Raw genomic sequence first — 23,665 nt, forward strand, 5'->3', positions numbered from 1 at the left:
GATGTAATTGTGGACCTTGTCAAAAAGGGCTTCTGTGACCTCATGTATGTTTTTGTGTGTGAGAGATGGAGCCACTGGTGTGGAAGTTTAGGGTGGCTGTTAGTCTCACAGCCACTGGCAAATGATGTCCTCCGAGTCCATGTGGTGCCAATTCATGCAGAGTGTGGCAAATGTGAATTACCAGATCCCTGCACATGTAGAGGCATCAGCGACACTGATTCTTAGTCATCTGCAAATAAAACAGGCAACATTGGTACGCCTTAGGTGTAGCGAGGCACCTACACATGACCTTTCTGTTTCCCTGAGCCCCTGTGTCCAGAGGGGGCACTGCTGGGCCTTGATCTTCAGGGTTTTGCTCCTGCCTTGAGCGAGTCAGCCTCCTCCTTCTCAGTTGTGTCCTTGTTCTCTCATTCCTGTTGGTGATTATGCAGGCAGCAGTGAATCCAGGCTCCACCTTCCCGGTGGCCTCCAATCTGCAGTATCAAGAAATATGCAGGAGTTGGAACTCATCTGCAGTACTAATCTTTCTGTCAATGACTCATGAGTGACTGTGAATTAACAGCCCTGGTTCCCATGTCACTAAATGCTCACCACATAAATGATTTACAATGCGGAGAGCATACCCAAGTGATTCCCCATCCTGCAAATCATGAGCTACTGAGATGATACTTGCTTTGGCCTGGTGCCTGGATGTGCTGCTTTCAGCTAAGGGGCTGGCACCCTCATACACAGCGCTGTAAGATTTCAGTGTCTGGAGTATGCAGGAGTGTCAGTTTCTACACAGGCTATGCAAGGTGTTGAAGTTGGCCTGAGGCTTGTCTTCTTGGAACTGTCCAGCGCCAATAATGCAACACGCCTCAAAAGCTTCTCCGGGTGCTCAATTGTACTTACCTTCATCATAGCTGCGAGGAAATGCCAAGCTGCAAGCAAGGGGTTAAACCCAGGAGGCCAATTAGTGCCAGTGTGTGTGATTAGTGCCACATGAATGCACATTATTGCTTCAGTTTGCTGATTACTTGTAATGCCATTGAGAGACCACTAACATCTCTCAGCTGTGCCTGTTTGCTCATGTGGAAATGCACAGTTCAGTTGGGTGGCCATTTAATTACCCTCCACTGCCCCATTGCGATCAGCTGGTGTCCAAGGTGCCTGCAGAGCCCCTAGCAGCAGGGCTTGGTCTAATGATATTTTTCATCTGTGCAAACACAGATGATGGCAAGATGGTGATGTTGGTGAGCTCTCACCACCAGACCAGCTTGGGCCCTCCCTGTGCGAGAATGGAAACTGCCCCCCACCTTATCACCAAGGAAATGAATGTTAAGATTACCCTCCCTCTCAGACCTCTCACTCCTCCCCCTGTATCCCTTGATCCCATTGCTCTTGTGGTGCATATCCGTTAGTTAGCCCATGGACATTTTGAGACATGTCAGTGCCCACCTCAGCCCTCATCATTGTGAGGCCACTTGCACTGTTAAACATATAGACCCCCCGCAGATACCCTGGTACTCCCTCCCCATTCCTTGGCCAAGCCAGACCTCGCCCTGGAACCACTGAGAAGACTTACCACTGGTCTGATGAAATCGGACTTTCGAGAAAGCCCCCCGGAACTGATGTGGCGCTGCCACTGAAGCCTGACACTGAACTGAATTGCGTCAGCGTGGCCCAAGACAAGGTGGACAAACAGCCCTCGAGTGGAGGAGTGACGGGCAGGTCGCCGGGTGCATGCCGCTTATGTACCATTGTGAATCATGCCGCTGTGGTCTCATGATCCAACATGGGTGGATGATTCCAGCAAGCAAGGATGAGAATTAGATGCAAGTGATTGGGAATGACAATCCCGACATTCAGGGGCAGGAAACGGGACCTGGCATCGGCAGGGGGAGTAGGCGAGCGCGAGCTGTTTTAACGACAACGTAAAACAGATTTTTGTGATCTCCCGAGACTTTGCGCTCCCGACCACCATGACGCCTGCTGCAAACAGGGGAGGAAAACCCTGGCCTGTGACAATCGAGAGGGGTGTATCTTAATCCTCCTCTGGACCAATGAACGCAGTGGAATTGCATTTTCAGCAAGCTAAATGTCAGCTCTAATGACTGTCCTGGTTATTCCATGTGCTACCTTGTAATGCTCCTCCACAGGGCTGAGGACCTGTCGCACTGGTGTCATGAGCCATGTCCTGCAGAGATGGCCCTTATCATCCAGAATCCAACTTTGCACATGAGCAGGAACGTTGAAAAGCCCTGGGAGCTTGGTGTTGTGTAAAATACAGGAGTCATGAAAGCTGCTTGGGAGATGAGCACATAGCTGCATTACACGTTTTTTGTTGTCGCTTCTAGATGTACATTACGGAAGTGCAACCTCTTACGATTCACAAATGCATCCATGCATTCGTGGGATGTGGGCTTCGCTGGTTGGGCCAGCATTTATTGCCCATCCCTAATTGCCCTTGAGAAGCTGGTGGTGAGCTGTCCTCTTGAACCGCTGCAGTCCATGTTCCCAGGAGCTCTAATGGCCACGTGAATGCAATCAATGACCCCCTGCATTTGTGGGAACCACACGGTGACCTAAAGCCCATTGGTCCATGGCCTGGCTAGCAGCATTGACTGTGAACTAAATGAAATTGTTGGCCATTCTGAACATGGCATTGGTCACATGTGGCAGCCTAAACTATGCCACACATGACCCCCATGGACTTCTGGAAGGAGCTGCTGGCATAGAAATTCAGCACTGCTGTCACCTTGAGGCCAACTGGCACCAATCACTCCAAATCTGTAGGGCTACAGGTCTTATTGAAGGAGCCAAGCCATCATTGGCCTTCAGACATTTGAAATAGGAACACAGGAACAGAAGTGGGCTATTCGGCCCTTTGAGCCTGCTCCACCATTCAAAAGATCATGGCTGATCTGGCTGTGGTCTCAACTTCACATTACTACAATAGCCTTTGACCCACTTGTCTATCAAAAATCTATATGTAGGCTCCCAGCTGCTGGGGTGGGATTTGAACTCCAGCCTCAAGGCCATTAGTCTGGCCTCTGGAATACTAGTCCACTAACATTACCACTATGTGTTCTGGAGTATTGATGTGCTTTCTGAGCACATGCTGATGCACCAATGCCCATCGACAATGATGACAGCCCTGGTTGCCTCCTATCAGCCACACCCAGGACTCCTCCCATCCCACTTTGACCTCCTCCCATAAGAACATGATCTTCTGCTAGGTCAACCTTTGTTAGCAGCCATGTGTCAATGGAAATGCCCAGTGTGACCCTCCAGCTACAACCTATCCATTCCCACCCTCTGTCTGCGACCCTTGAGCTTCCTCACATAGCCCTTGTCTCTCCCAACATCACCCTGTGCCTCCCTCAATCATCCTCGCACTTTCAACCATCAGCCTTGACCCAGTGTCAGTGACGTTTAACCTTCTAACTCTCACTCTCAACCTGTCTGCCGTCATCCTGGAGCATCCCTCCATCAGCCTTGACCCGCGCTCTGTAGCTCACAGCCCAGGCTCACAGAATTGTTACAGTGCAGAAGGAGACCTGTTGGCCTCAGAGACCCTTGACCTTCCCCTCCTCAAGCTGGACTAGCCTGTAATCAAGCTTAATGCCCCCATTCACCTCCTTTTTGAATGTTGACTTGCCGTGTGTGGTATTGATGCCTCCCTTGGGCACAGAGGACCAGAACATTGAAGCAATGGACCCGACCTCTATGTCAGTTTGGTTCTGTTTGGGTACCTCTTCCTCCCACTTCCCCTGAACGTGCCAGTGTCTTGCTGCACGGCTGTTTGAGGCCCTGACCACCTCCACACACCCGACCCCTCCCCCCCTCTCCACCCCCTCAAGCTGCTGTTACCAGACTGTCCAGCTTCTCCTCCTTCCTTCCCTCATGCCACTGAGCTAGACAATGACAAGACCTCACCTCAGATCCAAAGATTGAACAACCTCACCTACTACTCACTGCCTTTAAAACATCGTAAAACAGGAGGCATGGGTTTCTCATGCACCATTGACTTATTCTTGGAGGTTGGATTAAGTTTGAAAAAGTTTCCCTTTAATGAGTATTCATGGTATGCAAATGCGTGGAAAATAGGTTTCTGCCACCGGATGGCATGGTGCTGAAATGCTGCCAACTTAATTTCAAAAACTCAACCCACAGTGTTGGGAAACTAAAATTTGGGCACCTGCCAAAACAAGTACACCCCGCCCATTTCATTTCCCGCTCCCAGAGGCCCCATTAAGTTCCGCCCAAAGACCCTCCATGGCCCAATGGGCTGGGCACTGAAATTCTATCAGCTTGGAAATGGGGACCCAGACCAGAGTCTTGGTCCAGGTTGTGTCACCTCAACACCAACCCCCCCACCCCCCACCACCCACCCCCACCCCCGCCCCCCCACCTCCCCTGTCCTCTCAGTCATGCAGCAAGTAACATTGTCCTTCCTAAAAAGGGCTGATTTTACATTAGCTAGCCAGCAAAGCTTGACAGTGCCACTCCCACAATGTCCTTTTTTTGCCATGTACATCTGCTGTTGTCGTTTAAATTAAACCATCTTGCCACATGTTCCAGTAGCGTCAGAAGTAGAAATCATAAGCGTGTGCACAGTTTACAGCCCCTGTGTATCTCTCTTATTGTAATGGAGGCTGATCTTGGTCATCATAGGGACAGGGGGAGGCCAATTAGCCCTTTGGGCCTGTTTTGCTTTTAATGAGATCATGGCTGACCTAACTCCGTAAGTCCACATTTGTCCCATATCCCTGAACATGTTTGGACAACAAAAATCTATCAGTCTCAGATCTAAAATTTAAAATTAATCTAGCATCAATTAACACTTGTGGATAAGATTTCTGAAATTCTAGCACCCTGTATACGTAGGTGAGTTTCCTAATCCAAAGCATTTGTCTCTAATTTTAGACAATACCTCCCAGCCCTAGACTCATCCAGTGGACATAATTTCTCTCTATCTGCTCAATCTGTTCCCCATAATACCTCTCTTTGGTTTGAACAAATCAAAGGTGTGCTCTAACATGAAATTAATGAAAACTATGTTACAAACTTGAACGTGCATAATTGCAAAGAACAGACAGTCATTTTAGAGTGGATTTTCTCACCCATTGATGTCAATCCCACCTCGCTACTTTAAGAATCTGTCCCTCTAATAAGTGATGATTGCAATTGTAAATGAATTTCAATTTCAGCAGTTAATTATCATGTTTTAAGGACTGCGCCCAGCTCTGATCACTGAAACACAAGAAGGTCATCAAAGAAAAGTCAGTCGGCAGATCCCTCGGGCCAGATATTCCCCTCCTGCAACTACCGATAATTGAGTCTGAAATGGATATAATGAGACCCGCGAGGCCAGAATTCAAACTTGCCCCTCTGTTCCTGACCCACGCCATCCTCCTCTGGTTGGGAAAGAAATATGTTCTGTAATGTCAGGGTTGCCTTTGTAAAGGCCTAGGGGAAACCTGTATTCCATCCCCCACACTACCCTTGTCATGATGGGAGGGATTCGGAATCCTGTGGGAACTCCACTGAGTAAATCAGTTCATGAAGCTTGGGGGAAGCCAGCTGAGGAATCAGGAACCTTTTGACAGGTTCATTTAAAATGTTTTGCCAAAGTCCTTTCAGGTCTCACATGCCCCTCCTTGCCCCCTCATAGCCTTTCCATAACATCGTAGCCCCTCCAACCCCATGACTCTTCCATGCCCCTTTATATTCTTTATACCCACTCATTAGTCATCCACTTTTGAAAGAACCAATGAGCCATATAATAATAGCAGCAAGTATTTAAAATGCTCCTGAAACTGACAAGATAAGCAAACAGAGTTTAAAAATCTCACTTGTAAAAAACTGCTCATCTTATGACCTCATAAAAGCGTCAATCAACCTCAGCCATTCATGGTATCAATCAATGAATCTTGCTCTGATCCCAGGTGACGTTACTACGGGACAAGCCTGATCCCAGGGTGTAACACATCTTGATAGGTGCTAACTTTTATTTTTTGTTTAGATACATGAAGAGTAGTTACTGAACAGAGTCACAGGAGTCAGCTGATGAACTTTTAACAAAAGAATAAAACATATAGTTAACAAGAAAAGATGAACTGAATTACATTATTCTTCCACCCACAACCAAACCTTTACAGATATATACAGATTTGTAAGGATAACACAAGTTACAAAAACTATCTTATACTTTAATGTTCACGGTAAGTGCACAATCCATGTAAAGCAAAAGGCGACCCGTGGTCAGGCACACCACACTCTGAAACCAAATGACAGGTACCACCCCAGACAGATGCTATGGATATCTCATCAACTCCCCCTAAGATGTTTGTCACACTATGGGCCAACCAGTTTCACTGAGCTCCATCTTTCACATGTGAGCTTCCAATCTCCACTCTCCAAGAACTCGCTTTGGAATCTTCTCCCAAATCAATGCTTTCTCTTAGATGCTTTCCGCAAGGGTCCAACTCCAGGGTTCTGAACTCTTCTCCAGATGTTCCTCCTCCCTGGGTCACCGATTGCATTCAAGCTGTCTTCCATGCACTCTGTCTACCGACTCAGCCACCAATAGTACATCACTGCTTCATACGCCCTTAGCAAAGAGTTACAGATCTTCAGCTGTATTTAAGAAAGGATATACTGGCCTTGGAGGAAGTTCAAAAGAGGTTCACTAGGCTGATTCCTGGGATGAAGGGGTTGACTTATCAAGAATCGCTAAACAGGTTGGACCTTTATTCATGAGAGTTTAGAAGAATGAGGCTCATCTTATTGAAATTCTTGGAGGGGGCTTTACAGGGTAAATGTTGAGAAGATGTTTCCATTAGTGGCGGAATCTTGAACTGGGGGATATGGTTACAGAATAAGGGAACACTCATTTAAAACTGAGATGCGAAGGAATTTCTTCTCTCAAAGGATAGTGAATGTCTGGAATTCTCTACCCCAGAGAGTTGTGAAGGCTAGATCACTGAAAGTATTTAAAGAGGAGGTAGATAGATTTTTGAAATATCGGGGAGTTGAGGCCTGGGGCAGATCAGTCATGATCTTGTTGAATGGCGGGGTAGGCTTGAGTGGCTGAATGGCCTACTTCTGCTCCTATTTCTTATGTGTCTTTGGGCCTTCTGGCCTCTTGCTTTAAAGCTGCTTCCTGCAGCTTTTCTTTCTTTAAGCTTGAAGCTTGGAGCCTTCCTCTACTCCTCAGTCTTAACTTCACTTCACAGGTTCCTGTCCTTCCTTTGACTAGAAGGTCTTTTTTGGACCTTCTCCTGTTCCACTCCCCTGGATTTGGGGACTTTCTTCTTTAGTTTTGGACTTGCTATCTATCCCTTTTCTCCAGTCTCTATCTCTGGCAGCTACTTTCAACTGAACTCAATCTGTTTTCTGTTTAGTTTTTCTGTGTGTGTGTGTGTGTGTGTGCGTGTGTGTGTGTATGTGTGTGTGTCTGTATGTGTGTGTGGTGCCTGCCTCTATGAAGCCTTGTTGCTAGGCAACAGCACTTTTTTTCTACTTTTGTGTTCGCTTTAAATTCTCCCCAAGAGTCGTAAAACTTTCATTAGAAATGCAGGTATACAAATAGCTTTAGGCCTGCTGTCTCCCTCAAAAATGAAACTAGATCCCAGGTTTCACCTTTTAAAGTAAAGTTAAAACTCAACTTGACGTTTTCTTAACACACAAATACAGAAATACAAATCAAACTTAAACATTAAAGCTAAAACTCATTCCTAATATCCGCAAATACAAATATAACTCACTTAAAGTATTTCTATTTCCTAACAAGCTTTAATCCTCTTCTCTAAATGTGTCCAAATAAACATCAGGCATTGAAAACTCACATCAAAGAATTATTTATTGCAACCTTGTAAAGCTGGTAGTCAAACAAAGCTAGTACTCCCATTCAAGCTGCATCAACATTACCTACAGGATTGAGAGTATTAGTCAGTCTTGTAGCTCAACCAAGCATTCATAATGAGGTCATTTGCTACTGTATCCACAGAAACAGTTTGAACAGATGTCCCTCACTTGTTTTTCCAGGTGGCCTTATTTTGAATGTTTGGCTGTGCTCCAAGAGTGGAAGTGGACTCAGCTCAGTGGGGCCTGCTTATGCAGCTTAAACTGGAGTTCTAGCTTTGTTTTATTGACAGATTTATGAGGTTGTAATAAGTTTTGTTTTCTTTGATGCATTTTAAATGCCTATTTCTTAACCTTTCTTTTTTACCTAGTAATAGCTTGATCTTTCTTCAAAGGTTTTCTTCAATGTCTGTATATTTATTTGGACAAGATTAAACAGTGTGAGATGGACTGAAGGCTTCCTCAATGGGATTTGATTGGCAGCTTTATTAGAAGTTAAGGGGGCAATGCTTTTCAAAGGGAATATTGAATGGCTGTTTTTTCTCATGAGTATTTCAAGGTCTTTCCATTGTTAGTATATGGCTCATTGGTTGTGAACCTGGTGGATAGTATGTGACTGGGCATGGAGGGGACATGGAGCATTGGCGATATGAAGGGGCATAGAGGGGGTATGTGCAGTGGGTGGGAGAATGAGAGTGATGCGGAGTGAGGGCTAGTAGGCTTAACAACCATGATTACAATTGGGCAATGTCCCAGTAAATGGAAATGGGCCTTCTATCCTGCTAGCCTCATCATCCGTCCACCTCCATTGCCTTCCTGGGCTGACTTCCAGAAGTGGAAGGCCTTCCTCCAGGTCATTCCTGCCTTCCCAATATGAAAAGAGGGTGAGCGGGCTCCTCCAGGACAGATACAGGATCGCAGGACGGGAACATTCCCAACTCCCGATACCCGTCTCCTTAATGAAAATCTGCCCCTGGGACGGAGGGTATGGAGGATGCATATGGGGAATGGATGGAATATAGAGGATATGAGGGACATGGAAGGGGCATAGGGGTGTATAGGGGCAGGTGAGGGGGTGAGAGGGAGGGCTAGAGGACCTAACAGCCATGTACAGAACTAGGGTGAAGTCCCAGGGAACCAAGGTGAGCTTTCTAATCAGTTCGCCTGACTATGCACCTAGGGAATCAGCAGACCCGAGCCTTGTCCACTCACATTTCATGGGGACAAAAATATTGTCGAGTTGGGAGGACATGGCAGGATCAGGATTACAAAGTCGAGAGACAGCATGACTCATAGTTCCCGGCACTGAGGGGAAGATACCTCCCCTTGTGCCAGAGGACTGAACTATGAGTAGAAACTTTCACTTTTCTGCTCTATAAGGTGAATGAGGGGGCATTATACAATTCGATAAGACAGCGAAAGGTATCAAAAAGCTGAATTCAGAGAATTATTTGAAGCTAAACCATGAGGCTAGGGCAAAAATGGCACAGGTTCAAAAAGGCAAACTTGGGAAATTCTTCACACAAACTGTGATCAATATAAAATGACCTTGCAGTGCAATTAAAACCCTGAAATCATTCAAGAATAACTGAATGCTGTGATTTGGAGATTGGAGAGAAAGCTATATGGGCAAAATATTTTACCTCAATCATATTACCATATCTTCTTACAATGTGAATTCACTTCTTTTTGTCCATAAATCATAACCAAACTACTGTTAAACTTGTCCCCAGGTGAGGTCCTCCAATTTGTTAACTTCCCGAAAAGGACCCCAATTTTGTTATGCTCCCGGATGAGGATGAATGAGCTGGCCCCCCCTTCTTTATTCAACCCTCTTGGCTGGTCACAAGAAAGTTAATTTGAAAGGGACCCCTTCCCTTGTGGATTCCTTTTCCCAGTCCAAATGTACTTACAACTTAGAGGGAAACAATTTAACCAGGTTTTCTTGAGTCAAAGAAAGAGTAAGTTTTTTAGTTACTAAAAACCCAAGACAAATAATAACAAGGCAACACACACATACACACAGGTCAGAAATGAGAAGTTGAGTCCAAATAAAAGTTAAAAAAAAATATATGAATCAGTCTTTGGCTTGCCCGTGAGGTGTAGATAGCGAAATGTTGCAGCCATTAGGTTGGATAATTTCAATAGAGCTGACTTTGGTAATTCAGCAGTTGGTTTGTAGCCATTTGGTTCTGCAGGTTGGCTGAAGAAACTGACCTATTTTCTTTTTTTTTTGATTGTGGCTTTGCTGACTTGCGTGCAGCAGTAGCAGCAGAGAGAGAGTGAGAGAGAGAGAGCCTCTTGACTGAAAGCTGCAGGAGTGCCTAACTGCACACTAAAACACTAGCACACTCAGATCAGGACTGCACTAGCTTTTTAACTCATTTCCTTGTATATTCCTGGAAGGAAAAAAAAACAAACACCCAAAGTTTGTTTTCTTTCAACTCAGACCATTTCCACATTCTGAGATATAACTCAACAGGAGATGTTTTTGGACGTCTGCTGAAATGTGCCAATCAGTCTCCATTGTCTCCACATCCACAGGAGATTAAAGTTCAGTCTTTTGCATTTCATCCCTTTCTTTCAAGTGTCTCTGTCTAAAACAAGCCTTGATACCTTTTTGAGTGCGACATTCCATGTTCTCTCGGGCCCAGTCATCAAGTATAATTCTCATAGGGGTTTTCCATAAAGTGGCTACTTTACATTCTCAGCCATCTTTTGCTCAGTGTCTTTGCTTGTATGTCTTTTTAAAAGTTGAACATGCGTGCAAGTAATTCAGGGCTGTAATCCACTGTCATGACACTACTTACAGCTCTTGGGAGTAGAATTGCTCGATTGATGTGATGGTCCTATTTCAGATGCCAGAAGTCAGTTTATAACTATTATTAGGAAGTTGAAGATGGAGAACTAATTTGAAACACGTTACCTTTGTTTCATCAAAAACTTACATTTTAAACTGCTCACAATGGTGCACAGATGGGTTTTCTGCAAATAAAATGAAGCCTGATTATGTAAACAGAATAATTTAGAGCCAAGCTGTCAATGCTGGCTGCAATGCCCACCTCCCTGGGAAATGTCATTGGCTGCAGGCTATAACAGTGCCTGGAGGTAGCAGTCCCACAGTTCTCCAGATGAAATTCCTTTACTTAATGATTGCTTCACAATTCAGTGAGTAAATATATAGGTTAAAGCAACAGGTCCAACCTGAGGACAGCAACCTAAATGACAGTGAACCACACCAAAATCATTTTCACCAAATGCAATGCAGGGTTTTTAAGTGAAAAATTAGCATTGGAGGCTGCTACCCTTCTCGATGTTCAAATAATCTGCTATTTTAATGGATCTTTGAGGTAGAAATTGGGAAGGAAGGAAGGGAAGGAAGCTCTGTTGTTGTACAGTAATTGGATGACTCCTTTTCTGAACTGTTTTTTATTCTGTGGAAACATTCTCCCGTGCACCCCCACCTGCCACCAACACCCCCCGCCCCCCATTCTGCTACCCCCACCCCTACCTATACCACTCTATCTGTATTGTGAGTTTTTCCTGTCCCCCGCCACTGGAGATCCAGGTGTTTCTATTGGTGGAAAGGGCAAATTAGCAACTGTTTTTTTTAAATTCATTCTCGGGATGTGGACATTGCTGGCAACGGCAGCATACACTGTCCATCCCTAACTGCCCTGAGAGGGTAATGATTCAACTGAAGGACCATTCTGGAAATTGAGAGTCCGCCATGTTGGTGTGGGACTTGTAACACGTATAGATGAGGTCAGGGGTCTCGGGCTTCCTTCCCTAAAGGCCATGAATGGATCGGTTGAGTTTTTACAAAAATCCAACAGCTTCATGGTCACTTAGTGCTAAAGATTTCTATATTTTTAAAGACCAGATTCAAATTCTCAAACTGAGAGGGTGGGATCTGAAAAGATTGGGCGGAATTTAGTCCAGCATGTCGCAACAGGAACCATGGCAGTCAGGCCCACCTCGTCGGGAGAAGCCCCACATCAGTCTTCTGACGGGGGCAAAGCCTCCCCCCGATTGAGTCGGAGGATGGAAGGGGCTGATGAGGGATCCCCAGCTGGCGGCGCTGGAATGTCAGGCTCATTAATGAGCCAATTGACACCCATTATCCCTGAACCCACTGCAATTCATGAGTAGCTCAAGGGTTGAATGGGGGCCACATGGTTTCCCTGAGCCTCCCAAAGACCACCCAGCAAATCCTCTGACCAGTGGGCGAGAACCCTGTTGGGCTGATTAAATCCCACCTATCGTCTCTGAGTTATTAGACTAGGGCTCTAGATTACAAGCCCAGTAACGTACCAATGTTGACTTGCAATTAACTTAACGTTGCAAATCATGCTGATTGAAATTACTGTGACACATCTTTGCATTCTCAGTTAAAATGTAGTAGTTGAAAGGTATAGAAGTGAGAAGAATGATATTCGACTGGCTGGTTTATGTGAAGAAAAATAACTGCTTCGACATTCTACAATTTCCTAGCAGCCATCTTGGTAGAGCCTTGAATAACGGAATGTGTAGTGGTAGCATTTTATTCCATTTGACATTGTCGCCTGTATGCTAACTGTTATTAAAATAAGATTTTACATGGATGTATAGACTCTAAAGATCCCAGTTTGATCAAACTGAAAAACTGGAAAGTAATTTTTAAGAGAGAAGGGTGCACAGGCTTGATGACCATTTTTGGCCGAATGATACAGTCAGAGAATTTCTCACAAGCCCACCTGACTGTGAGAGCCTCTTTTTCTATAATTGCATTCCTCATCTCTGAGCTGATAGTGCCCTAGACTTATAATATACTGGTCAGTGGCATCCATCCAGCTGTTGTTGGAACAGGCCCTAGTCCTGTTGATGCACCACCTCCTCAATTGTGGTTAGCAGGATGGGTCATAGTGAGCCAGGATAACTGGTGAGAACAGCACGTCTTTGATCTGATGGAATGCTCACTCCTGGCGTGCATCCCAACACCATGCTTGGGTCTTTTTCATTAGGTGTCGCAAGAGCTCCGTGACTTTTGCCAAGCTCGGCAAGATATTCGCGAGCTGGTTTACCATGCCCAGGAATTTTTGGAGATCAGGAATGGATGACAGGGTCGGAAATTCACTGACTGCCTTCCTTTTGTGTGGGTCTGCCATGATGTCTTTGTTACTCACAGTATGACCTAAAAACTGAATTCACATTCTTAGAGAATTCACATTTATCATTCAACTTTAATCGTGCTTCCTGCAAGGAGGTCAAGCCAGCCTCGAGTCTCATGTCATGTTCCTCGACAGTTGTTCCGTGGACAAGGACATAATCTATGTGGCAGATGACGTCCTTCCAGCCTTGAAAGATGACCAGCATTGTGCGCTGAAAAACCTTGGATGCTGAAGAAAAAATTGCTGAATGCGGTGATAAAATTTGTCAGCAACTTAGATTTTTCATCTAAATATGCCTGTCAGAAGCCACTGTTGGCATCAAGTTTCGAGAACAGAGAAGCTTGGAGAGCTTGGTTAAGCTGCCGTCCACCAAGATCATTGGGTGGATTTCCCCCACCTTGTTGAGTTGCGTAAGGTTGACACAGATGTGAATGGACCCAAAAACAAAAATAGCTGGAAAAGCTCAGCAGGTCTGACAGCAACTGCGGAGAGGAGTACAGTTAACGCTTCAAGTCCTTTTGACTCTTCATCAGAATTAATAAATATAGTAATGAGGTGGAATATAAACTGGTTGAGGGGGGGGGAGGTGGGATGGTTAGAGCTGGATAGAGGGCCAGTGATAGGTGGAGACAAAGAAGAGATTGCCAAAGATGTCATAGACAAAAGGACAAAGGGGTGTTGACGGTGGTGATATTAGCTGAGGAATGTGCTAATAACATTAAGGGTAGAAAACAGGATGAGCAAGGGACAGATAACCCTAGTGGGGGTGAGTTCCACCCTTAATGTCATCATTAGCACATTCCTCAGCTAATATCACCACCGTCAACACCCCTTTGTCCTTTTGTCTATGACATCTTTTGCAATCTCTTCTTTGTCTCCACCTATCACTGGCCCTCTATCCAGCTCTACCTGTCCCACCGCCCTCAACCAGCTTATATTCCACCTCATTTCTATATTAGTTCCGATGAAGAGTCATACGGACTCGAAACGTTAACTGTGTTCCTCTCTACAGATGCTGTCAGACCTGCTGAGTTTTTCTAGCTATTTTTGTTTTTGTTTCAGATTTCCAACATCTGCAGTATTGTGCTTTTATCTTTGTGAATGGACCCATTTGGTTTTGGAACTGGGACTGTCCCAGAGCAACATTCCATTGGCTGAGTGACGGGGCAGATGACTCCCAGGTTGGTCATCTCATCAACTTGCTTCATAAGCAGGTGTGGTATTTTCCATGGATTAAACAGGTACACAGGTTTGGCATTGTTTCTCAGAGTTATTCTGTATTCAGCCTTTAGTTGCCCAGCCCAGTGAATAGTTTTGGAAAATCCTTTTTAAACTCAGAACTAGATCCTTACTGGTTAATATCTTTGAACTTTTGGATGAGGCTGAGATCGATACAGGCTTTCCTGCTTAAAAGAGAGAGTCCTTGAATGTGAAGCACATATAACATTTCCCATATCTGTTTGTTGTTATATCGGAACGTTGCTTGCAATGTGCCTTTGACCTGGAGCTTGATTCCTGCTGGTCTTTATAGCTGTGTAATAGGCGGCTACAGGCAGTGTATAACCAGCCATGGTTCTCTTTTGGACAGGACTGTCACACTTGCTCCTGTATCTAATTTAAAATTAGTTATTTGCCCATTGACGCATCTGTCAGTATTCCAGAAGGTATACCTGGGGTCTTTAATCTCGCCTAGGAGGCGTTGTTGTTCTTCATCTTGGTGTGACTCTTCTATTTTGTTAATGGCTTTTTGTGTGAAGATTCACGGGTGATACTCTGAATGTTTAAATGTTTTTGATCTGCACATTCATGGTTTTCTAAAAAAAAAAAATTGGAACCACGAAGCTGCCCGAAGATTGGAAGCAGCAGCGCAGCAACTCTGTGAAACTGGCTTGAAAGGCCATCCTAAGACAAATTGGAACTCTCAGGCAGACAGTTCTGATTTTCTTTAAAGCCAGCCTTTTGGCTCTGCAGCTCTACCTCTGACTGTTCAATATGGAGAAACTCAACGCTAACCCCGTGCAGTCCTGTACCACTGCCCCCCTCCATTCACCCAACCCCAGTGTTTGGCACCATCTGGAACCCCCTTTCTCAGGCCCTGGGTCTGCAGCTGTCAAAGCTCCGGCAGCAGCTTCCTAACCCCTGCTCTCAGTGCTCCCACAATGGCCCTCTCACCCCTACTTATATGGACTCCCATGGCAGGTTGTCCTTTAATATTTACCACGAGAGTTAGTCACCCTGCTGAAAAGGGTTAGAACAGAGTGATTTCTAATTGGCAAAAAGCTGGAAACAGTAGAGGTCCAAAGAGACTTGGGGGCCCAGGTACAAAGATCATTAAAATGCCACAAACAAATACAGAAAAAACATGAAGGCTAATGGAATGCTGGCATTTATACCTGGAGGTATGCAATACAGGGGGTAGGAGTTATACTATAAAAAGCCCTGGTTAGACCACACTGGAGTATTGTGAGGAACTCTGAACACTTTATGAATGATATATTGGCCTTGAGGGAGTATATCTTAGATTTACCAGAATGATACCTGAACTCCAAGTGTTAAATTACAAGGAGAGATTACAAAATGAGAGTCGCATTCCCTGCAATTTAGAAGCTGAGGGGTGATTTGAGCATAGTTTTCAAAAGATCAAGAGGAACAGAAAGGGTGAGTAGAGATAGAGAGAAACTATATCCACTGGTTGGGGGAATCTAGGACAAGAAAGCACAGTCAAAAAATTGGAGCCAGATCTTTCAGGAGTAAAATTAAGGCTGGATTTTATCAGCCCTCCAGGGACAATGCTGGGAGGTGGGGGAGGGTAGCCTAAAATGGCCTGGGAAGGCAGGGGATGGGGTGCCTGGTGGTGTGCCTGTTGCCTTTGTGTCACCGTGTAATCTTGCCACCAATGGGGAAGGTGGACGATGGCGCTCCCAACCAAAGTACAACTGAGCCACTGAAGCAGCCAATTTAGGGTCTCTTCCCACTTCTGCTGGCATTTACCACTGACAGGGGGCCTGCCACTGCATGGGGAGATCATCAGGTGAACCCTGGCGACATCTTGGCGGGCACCAGGTTGGGGGGAACCCTCCTAATTGTGTACTCTTTGGGCCACAGAGGCTCTCCCAGACCCCAGTTACCTAGCTGTGGGAGCCAACATTTGGCGATGCGTGCTTTTCCCCCAGGTGCAGTCCCAGTTGTGGCCACCACTCCCGGAGGCACTGCTGAGGCTGCTGAGCTGCTATTCCCTGGTTTGCTGGTGACTTTTGGGGGCAGGCAGCTATCCTTACCAGGAGTATGGCCTTGGGTCCTGCTGCACGGGAGGTGGAGTTACCACCCACCCCCACAAAGAGTTTGGGCATGGCACTGGTACCCCAACTGCCAGCACTAGATTTCTGGCCTAGGAAACACTTCTACACTCAAATGGTGATAGAATTTTCTCTTTTTAACTAGGAAATTGATGTCATGTCAACTGTTAATCTTAAAACTGAGACTGATGGATTTTTGTTCACCATAGATATCGAGGGATATGGGGCAAAGGCAGGTATGTGCAGTTAAGCTGCAGGTCAGCCATGTTCTCATTGAACTGTGGGAGAGGCTTAAAGGGCTAATGGTGTACTCCTGCTCCTATGTTCCTATATTTTTCTGCCACTCAATGCATCTGCAGTATCTGTCCTGTTAGCTCTTGGATGGTGGTGCACCATTTCTTAAGCCACCAGTCTAACCATTATTGATAGAGGAAAGGTTTGCCCTGGTTAACCTCACGTTATTTGCAAGCTTTTCAAGTGGGAAAGCTGAAATCCCTGCTGGAAATCTGTCCTGTTAAGGGTTGATTTTACGCTTTTAAAATCCTGTTTGTATTTCCTCTCAAGGCGGCTGAAGGAAATGCCTTAACACTGAGAAACTGAAATGTTATTTCTCTGCTGAATGGTCGCATTATAAAATCATTTCATTTTAATTTCCCTTTTTGTTTTATTTCCTTTCTGGGTTATTTAGTTATGATCAAGACCTCCGATTTGCAGATTCTGTGGAAAAGCTGCTGAAATTGCAGAAGGCGACCCTCAAAGCATTGGTATAAATCGCAGTATATACTCATTGCAATCTCATTTAACAGAAGTTGAATGTGACTGATCTAATCACCAGAACCCCTTTGACCCAGGTGTCATGCCCCAGTCTATTCTGAACTTCAAACTAATTCTAATGCTTTAGCAAAAGGCTGCAAAAGTGACTGCCTGAGGGATTACCTGACTTTTTTGTGGATTGAAACCATGCCCGTGTTTTAAGAGGGAACAAAAGGAACTTTCCAGACTTATGTTGTATCAATGTCCTTTGCTGAAACTAATTGAAAAGAGTCATTTCAAATTGAATGGGTAATTCAAATACAAAGACCCTGGCTGTCTCAAACTCTCAAGGTGTCAAAAAACAACACAGGATGTGTACTTAATGTAACCACCCATCTCACTTGGAAAAAGACTTTGACATTATAAAAGATCATGTCATGAGGCAGCTATGTTTCATATCTGCTTTTAAATCAGCAAAAGCTGCTGCAAAGAGAGAGCATGCAACCAAAAGCCATTGAACCAGCTGTAAGTCATCCAAGCAGTTAAGGTAATGAACAGCAATACCTTGAAAGTGGAAGAAGGACTCTTTCCAATCTGTTTCAATTTCAGGTTCACCTGAGAACCAACCTCCTCTAAATTCAACTATAGGAAAACTCTCAGCTTACAAACCTTCTTGAAATTTGACTACAAGAAACCTCACTTTACCAGACTTTCACCTCAAAATTAAGGTATCACCCCATCTAAGAAACTACAGGCCTGCCACAAAAGAGACTAAGATAATTATAAGTTACAACCATATTGTTTTACCTTCACCTGTATCTAATCATTGTGTGTATGTGTGAGTGTGGGTGAAATGAGTGAGTGAGACATTACATTTCAAAATCTGGGGCAAGTATATGATAATAAATAACCCCCTGTTTTTTAACTCACAAAAAGCTTGCTGTTGGAATTATTTAACTGGGATTCTCACTCTGAGGGTAAGAAAACAACACCCTCTTACTGATCGCAGGCAGTGAAAAGAAACAGAAATTCTGTCCGTGACACAGGTTATAATGTAAGGTTTGAAGTCAAGTTGTCTGCAATACAACAAAAGGCCCAGGTAGGGAACTGCTGAATGGGTGTAAACAAGTGCAGGCCTGTGAGATCTTGTTAGGGACAGGATACAGGAGGCAAGAAGATAGGTGATAACTGTACGAGATGCATCTCGGGATAAAGCCTGATTGAGGTTAATATGACTGAGTGTATTCGAATAAAGCCATGGCCAGGATTGTATAGCCCCTCCCTCCCAGTGGGATATTACAGTCCCACCAAACTGAACGGAAATGTAAATGATTCGCCGTATTTGCCGGGGGAGGACATGTAAAATCCAGGCCCATAACTTTTAAAAATTCTTTCATGTGATGTGGATGTTACTGGCTAGACTAACATTTACTTCCCTTCCCTAGCTGTCCTTGACAAGGTGGTGGTGAGCTGCCTTCTTGAACCGCTGCAGTCCATGTGGTGTAGGTACACCCATAGTGCTGTTAGGGAGGGAGTTCCAGGATATTGAACCAGCGACAGTGAAAGAACGGCGATATATTTCTGAGCCAGGATGGTGAGTGACTTGGAGGGCAACTTAAAGGTGGTGGTGTTCCCATGCATCTGCCTCTCTTGTCCTTCTAGATGGTAGCAGTTGCAGGTTTGGAAGGAACTGTGGAAGGAGCCTTGGCGAGTTGTTGTAGTGCGCCTGCATTATGCTGCTTTATCTGACTGAATAAGTGAGGTGAAAAGCTCCAGGCCACTACCATTGCCGCTGTTAGGACAGAATTGAAGCAAGTTAAGGAGGTTTCACCATAAAATTTCCAGCTGTCTCTTTAGAAAACTGTCCTCATCTCTTTAGCCATGTGACCTGCCCAATTGCATCAATCTTTGAACTGGACACCGCTTACAAAAAAAAGGCAAAGAAATGCTGAGTTTAATTTTCGGTCAGAAGTGCCTCCCTTGGTCCACTATCAGCCATTGCGAGACTCCTACCTATGGGTCTGGATCCCACCTAACCCAGGCCTGACAGCTCAACCTGGAACTCGACTGGATTTTTCATCTTCCTGCACTCAGCAAGCAACAGTAGCGTGCCGGCTTAGGACCTGCAGCTCACTGCCAGCATTTAAATGAGGCCCAAGCCCAAAAATGGTTCAGACTCTCCAACGTCTGCGTCAGCTGAATATCATGGTCGCTCCATTGACCTCATATCTATTTTGAGCAGAAAGCTAAGCTTGCCCCCATCAGTTTCCAGGCCTCCATTTGTCTGGACTTCCACATGTAGAATGGTCACTTGGATGAAGTATGGGATGGCAGCCAGAGCCCGTGAAACTTATACTGCAGCTAGGGTGACCAGATGTCCCTGTTTTGCTGGGACAGTCCCGGTTTTTCAGTAAACATCCCGGTGTGTCCTGACGGTTTTCTCCAAATTGCTCAAATATTCCCGGTTTTCATCTCCCCCGGGTCCCCTCCGCTTTAATCCATCTCTCACATCCCGCTTACTGCCGGCAAACCCAAAAAAGCCCTTTCGTCCTGCGCTGCGTTCCCGGAATCAGAATGCCAGCGCTTGCCGGCCTATAAGTGGCTGCGCCAGGGCGATCCCGCGTGTGCAGAAGTCCATCTCACTGGCATCCGGAGCCAGGAGGGAATCAGCCTCTGACAGGAGACTGACAGCGGGGTCCACCAGCTGCAAGCTGTACATGATAAGGTAGCCAGATAGCATCCATCGGTAAATCACCAATCAGCACTGATCTAGCTGGCAGGCAAGTTTGGTTGAGGCCTGACACATTCACCCAAACTTCTCATTGAAAGATCGTGTGCTTTCCTGCCTACGGCTCTGGTTGGAAACCACATCTCCCACAATTTGAGGTGCGTTTCCTAGTTCAAAATCCAGATTCAGGCTGAAAATGCCTTTTGTTCGAAACCAATGGGCAAATTAAAATAAATGGGACTTTTAAAAGGAGATTGGACTTAGCTTTGGGCAATGCATAGCAGAAAGCAACAGGGAATTCTGGCTGAGACCTTGTGGTAAACGAAGCTTTGGTTCAGTTTTGTGAAGAAAATGAGGCAGAAAAGTCATTGAAACAAAACTTGGCGGTTCGTAATTGGGTGCCTTAATAGGGTTGCCAATTCTAGCTAGACATATTCTGGGAGATGTCATCACATGATCTCCCACCTTTAACACCCCTCCCCCACAGACTCCTGCCATTGGTCACCCAACATGTTAATCGTCATGGAGCTCCACCTTCCCAAGGCTTTCAAATGTGTCTCAGTTATGGCTTTTGAACATCAGGTCAGACTAACTGCAGTACAAGTCGGAAAAGGTTAGGAGGGGGTAGAAAACTGCAGGATGGAAAAGAAAGGTGTTTACTGTTTATTAAATATATGCTGCCTGGAGCCTGGGTGACTCATAAGAACAGGAGTAGGCCATTCAGCCCTTTGAGTCTGTTCTGCCATTCAGTTAGGCCATGGTTGATCTGTATCTTAATTCCATCTATCTGCCTCTAATGTACCCATGTCTATCAAAAATCTATCAATCTCAGTTTCGAAATTTTCAACTAAACCCCCTCCCCAAAGGCTCATGAGTTTACAGGGAGAGAAGCATTCAGATTTCCACTACCCTTTCTGAGAAGCAGTGCTTCCTGACATCACCCCGGAATGGCCTGGATCTAATTTAACCCCTGTCAGTGTAACCCCTCTTATGGTGTATAGCTGAAAAATCTAAATATTGTATTTTTGTTTAATATTATACAACGGAAACTTGATCAAATCCTGCAAACTCCATCCAGTGGTAAAACAATTTGCCGTATCCGTTTGCAACACTTCATAGTAGAGCAGGAACAATCCCTTTCAAGTATTTAAAATGTCATAGGTTAAAATGGAGGTGGCTCACTTAAGTGTCATGTGCAGGCCAATAGTGACTTATTTCCAAACAGAAATGCCTGAGAGTCAGGGAACAAAAATATCTCGGAGTCATTCACGTAATCTTAGTCTGTAATCTGAGCTGAAGTGGAGGGGCCTAGCTGGAGCTGGCTTTCCATTCAATAATGACCCTGCAGAATTTTGGACCAGTAAGGCTTGGGAACCTGACATTTAGAACAAACCGGGCTCCCAGGTTAGGGCATGGAAAAGAGCAACAGTGAAATGAAATAGTTGGAAGATGGCATTTGTGGTGCCAGAAAACGCATTTGTTTCCTACAAACCACCCAGAAAGCAGCCGAGAGACGGAATAAAAAAAAAAAATCAAGCTGAATCCTTTCTACTTGCCTCAAACCTTTGCAAAATATTTAAAAGGAAGGGGAAAAAAAGAAACGTGCATTTATACAATACCTTTCACAGCCAGACAACGACCGAAAATGTTTTACAGCCAATAAAATGCTTTGGAAGTGTAGTTACTGTTGTAATGCAGGAAGTGTGACAGCCAATTTGTGCACAGCAAGATCCCACAAACTGCAATTTAGGCTGTAATTTATTCTTCACTGGCCACATTGACAATATTGGACATGATTAGGCCACGGGTTTCTGCCTATGATGTAATTTCTTTCTTCACGTGATGGGAAGTGTGAAGATATAACCATTACCCTCTTCCTCTTGCAGGTATTCTCTGGGCTGGTTTCCCTGAGTGTGGTGTTGGCTGTCTCAGATACAGCTGTGTGCTAGAGCAGGTGTTAAATCATTATTTGCACCATGTAAAGGGCCTAATGTCTTCCATGGACATGGGTGGAAACATCTCTTTGCTCGGGAGTTCCCTGAACTGCTACTTTGGGCTCTAAGGATTTCTAGACCATGGCAATCAAGCCCAGATGGGAAGAAACCAAGGTCAACCAGGCCGGGGGTGAACATAAAATTCCTTGGATGGGCTTCCCGCTGGGTTGCTGCCTGTCCCGACCACTTTGCAATTTTACCCTAGGGCAAGTTAAGGCTTCAGATGGGCCGCCTGCCCTTGCCCCAGCTGAGGCCCTTAAGTGGCTGATTATTGACCACTTAAAGGTTGTTTCCTGCCCAGCCTTAATTTTTAAGCTGGTGGGAGGAGTTTTGGGGTATGGGAGAAGCCTGAAAATAATTGGGTTTAGGCCTCGGGTGGGAAGGGGTTGGGGGTGACCAGCCTGGGCAAATGTTTTAGAAGCTGCACAGGACAAGGAAAGCAGCACTGTTCCCACCTACAGGGAAACCATGCAAACCATTCCTCACTTAAAAAACTGAGGAGATTGGTAACACTCCACTATGTCACACCGTAAGAGGTCATCACTTTGACTGTTTAATAGGAATGTGTCTCCCCTACACACAGTTAAAATGATGGTTCACAGAACCATGGAATCATTGACATTTACAGCACGGAATGAGGCTATTTGGCCCATCGTGCATGTGTTGTCTGACAAGGAGCCATCCAACCTAATCCCACTTTCCAGCTCTTGGTCTATAGCTTTTAGGTTATAGAACCTGTGCATATACGCATAATTCTTATACATGTTCTGGGGGTTTCTGCTTGGACCACCCTTTCAGGCATTGCTTTCCGGATTCCCACCACCCTATGGGTGAAAAGATTTCCCCTCAAGTTCCATCTAAACATCCTGCCTCTTACTCTACACCTATGCCCCTGGTTCCCTTTCAACAAAGGGAATAGGGCCCTCCTATCCATTCTATCTACACCCCTCTGAATTTTCTACTCTTTATTAGATCTCCCCTCACTCTCCCAAACAAAATAACCTTAACCTAACATATCTTTCCTCATAGCTAAAATCTCCTCTGTACCGTCTCTAGTGCAATCACATTTTGCTGATAGTGCAGTGTCTAGAACTGCACACATTATTTCAGCTGTGGGCTTACTAGTATTTTATAAATTTTCAGAATAACCCCCCTTCTCTTATAGTCTATACCTCGGTTAATAATGGCAAGTATTCCGTATGCCTTCTTGCCACATTCAGGGATGTGTGCTCATGTATTCCAAGGTTCCTCTGTTCCTCAGTATCTGACCATTCATTCCCTTGCCTTATTACCCTTTCCCACTGAGGATGGCCGCGCCTGAACTTGCATAAAAGGTAAAGAAGATTGGAGGAAGCAAAATGTTCGAGTAAAATCAGGCTTATTCCCAACTTATCATCTCTTCCCAAATTGGGAGTCGCAGCAGTGATTCTAATTTAACTCTCCCTTTCAACTGCCTCAGATCCACAATACGACAAACCCCAGATTGAGGATATGCTACACAGAAGGACCAAATGTAAGGTTGATCCTTGTCTGTTGAACAGGGATATAAATCCATTCAAGGTTTGGATTGTACTAAAAAAATACAGCCCTTTAAGTGGGGATGATCTATTTCTGTTTATTAATAAAAATGTGGTTTCAAATAAATTTCTACTACACAGAACGACTGAGAACAGCACAGCATTTTCTTGTGACGTTTGTAACTCAATAATACAGTAAGCACAGAATCAATTCAGAAATATCTTTGTATTATTCCTAACAATGCGTTCTTTCATGTTCCAATTCAGCGTGCTTGGGCAGAAGTAATTATTGTCCTTTTTTGGTTAGCTATATCAGTTCATGAATGAGGTTTTGTTCAAATAGATTTTTCAGAATACTTTTACCTCCTTGAGCACCAGC

The sequence above is a fragment of the Carcharodon carcharias genome, chromosome 23 (assembly GCF_017639515.1).
Source record: "Carcharodon carcharias isolate sCarCar2 chromosome 23, sCarCar2.pri, whole genome shotgun sequence".
Lineage (NCBI taxonomy): Eukaryota > Metazoa > Chordata > Chondrichthyes > Lamniformes > Lamnidae > Carcharodon > Carcharodon carcharias.